Source organism: Leopardus geoffroyi, chromosome C1 (assembly GCF_018350155.1).
Source record: "Leopardus geoffroyi isolate Oge1 chromosome C1, O.geoffroyi_Oge1_pat1.0, whole genome shotgun sequence".
Taxonomy (NCBI): Eukaryota; Metazoa; Chordata; class Mammalia; order Carnivora; family Felidae; genus Leopardus; species Leopardus geoffroyi.
The window spans coordinates 168,232,356-168,235,289 of record NC_059328.1 but is presented as its reverse complement, the minus strand read 5'-3'; the positions used below and the strand labels follow the sequence as shown (position 1 = coordinate 168,235,289).

At 36.2% G+C, this 2,934-nt stretch overlaps 1 pseudogene; it reads left to right on the top strand.

Moving 5' to 3' along the window:
- Window positions 1–277: 277 nt before the first annotated feature.
- On the top strand, window positions 278–1,558 carry LOC123596777 (annotated as a pseudogene).
- Window positions 1,559–2,934: the final 1,376 nt, after the last annotated feature.

Genomic DNA, 2,934 nt, shown 5'->3' with positions numbered 1-2,934 from the left:
AGGTCAAGAAAACATGTTAAATAGAATACTTGAGAGAAGCCTTCTAAATGTTTCTAAATATCTGACGTGATTTTATTTCTTTCAACTTGCATTTCTTTCTATTCTTCACTTTCCTTCACAAATCAATTCTTGTGAAACTGTCCTGTACCTATAATGGAAGGGCACACACATAGTGATAGAAATTTTCTAATGAACTATGGCTCAGAAGATAGATTCTGACCTTTTCATACACCTTCCCTGGATCCTTTCAAAGTTAAGCTTAAAAGAACTGGAGTGAGGAAGAGTTGGGGATTGATTTAGTTAAGTCAATTTCTAAAGCGGTCTGGAAATGAACCATATGGATGAGAACAGGATTTACTTGTTTGTGTTTCTATTTTCTCTTTGGCAAAATAAGACTATATATTTCCTACTAGTGGAGGAAGGAAAGAGATCGTTTTGAAAGTGTCTTTATGGTCAAAATGATTTATGAAACAAACTGTGGTGTACCTTCAATTAATATAACAAAATCTAAACAAAGAGTTGAAAAACCACATAATATTTTTAAAGTTTTTAAAATTGTGATTAAAACTACATAACATAAAATTTACCATCTTGGAGAGTGTGGCCAGGTGGCTCAGACCAAGCAGGGTTTTCCTTACCAGCGGATTGAGTAGAACGCACTGCCAGTCTTGTAGTCCCTTCGCCATGGCTTCTTCTGATATCCCCGTGAAAGAACTGGAGAAGTAGGCCTCAGGCCAGGCTTTTAAGCTGATTCTCAGCCCTCAGTCAAATGAATCTGTCCCAGAATTCCCCCTTTCCCCTTCAAATAAGGATCTTTCCCTGGAGGAAATTCAGAAGAAATTAGAAGCTGCAGAAGAAAAACACAAGTCCCAAGAAGTCGAAGTCTTGAAGCAGCTTACCAAGGAACGAGAACATGAAAAAGTGCTTCAGAAAGCAACAGCAGAGAACAACTTTGGTAAAATGGCAGAAGAAAAGCTGACCCACAAAATGGATGCCAATAAACAGATCAAGAGGCACAAATGGCTGCCAAACTGGAGCATTTGCGAGAGAAGGGCAAGCACATGAAGAATGTGAAGTGTGCAAGAACAAAGACTCCAAAGATCCTGCTGATGAAACTGAAGCTGACTAATTTGTTCTGAGAACTGACTTTCTCCCCTTCCCTTTCCCAAATATCCAAAGACTGTACTGGCCAGTGTCATTTCATTTTTGCTGTCCTGACAAATATTCTAGAAGCTAATGTAGGACTATATAGGTAGATCTAGACTGTATGTTGTTGTTTTAGAGGCAAAAGGGGAAAGACTCTTCTCCTAAAGTGTTTCTCATGTGGCTATTTTTCTTGTTGTATCTTTTCTATTTCAGTACACTTGGCTGGGTTAATGGCTAGTACAGTACTGGCTCTGTAAAAAAAACATGTTTGTGAAAAGAGTATATAGTGGCTTCTTCCAAACTGTTAGATGTTACATCTGTTCACATTTAAATCCCAATTCTGTCCTGATCTTACCAGATGCTCCTGTACTTAACTGGCTAATAAAACTGCATAGTGCTATTGAAAAAAAAATTACCATCTTAACCATTTTAAAATTTACAGTTCAACAGTGTTAAGTATATTCATATTATTGTGAAACAGATATTTGGAACCTTTTCATCTTGCAAATCTGAAACTCTATAATCATTAAACACCTTCTATTTCCCCCACCCCAACCCCTGATAACCACCAGTGTGCTTTCTATAAATTTTATTATTTTAGATACCTCATATAAAAGGAACTATATGGTATCTTTTTGTGACTGGCTCATTTCACTTGACATAATGTCTTTAAGGTCCAATCATGCTGTAGCATGTGAAAAAATGTAAAAAGGATCCCCCTCCTTTTTAAGGGTGAATAATATTCCATTGTATGTATATATCACCTCTTGTTGATCCACTCACCTGCTGATAAACATTTGGGTTGCTTCCACTCTTAGGTATTGTGAATAGTGCTACCATGAACATGGATATGCAAATATCTCTGAGTCCCTGTTTTCAATTCTTTTGGATATATCCCCCAAAGAAGGATTATTGGACCATATGGTACTTCTATTTTTAAACTTTTGAGGAACTACCATACTGTTTTCCATAGCAATTGCATCATTTTACAATCCCACCAACAGTGTACAAGGTTCCAATTTCTCCACATACTCACCAACACTTATTATTCTCTGTCTTGTTTTTAAATGTGTATTTATTTAAATTGAGGGTGGGGGGAGAAAGAGAATCCCAAGTAGGCCCCACACAGCGCAGAGTCCAATGCAGGGCCTGATCCCACAAACTGTGATATTCTGACCTGAGCCAAAATCAAGAGTTGGACGCTTAACTGAGCCACCCAGGCACCCTATCTGTGTTTTTATTTTTAATAGTAGACATGCTAATGGTTGTGAGGTAATATCTCATTGTGGTTCTGATTTGCATTTTTCAGATGATTACTAATGTTGAGCATCTTTTCGTATTCTTGTGGGCCATTTGTATATCTTCTTTGGATAAATGTCTATTCAAAGACTTTTTTTAATTTTTAACTTTTAATTTTTAATCAGATTATTTGATTTTTTGTTGTTGAGTTGTAGCAGTTCTTTATTTATTCTGGGTATTAATCACTTATCAGATATAGCTTACAAATATCTTCTCCCATTCTGCAGCTTGCTATTTCATTCTGACTGAGCCACTTGATGCATAAAAGTTTTTCAGTTTAATGCAGTCCTATTTTTCCTTTTTTTGCTTGTGTTTTCTGTGCTTTTGATGTCGTATTCCAAGAAATCATTGCCAAGTTCAACATAATGAAGTTTTTGCTCTTTGTTTTCTCCTAGGAGTTTTATAGTTTTAGGTCTTGTCTTTATCTCATTAATCCAGTTTAATTTTTGAATACAGTAAAAGATAAGGGTCCAATTTAATTCCTTTGCA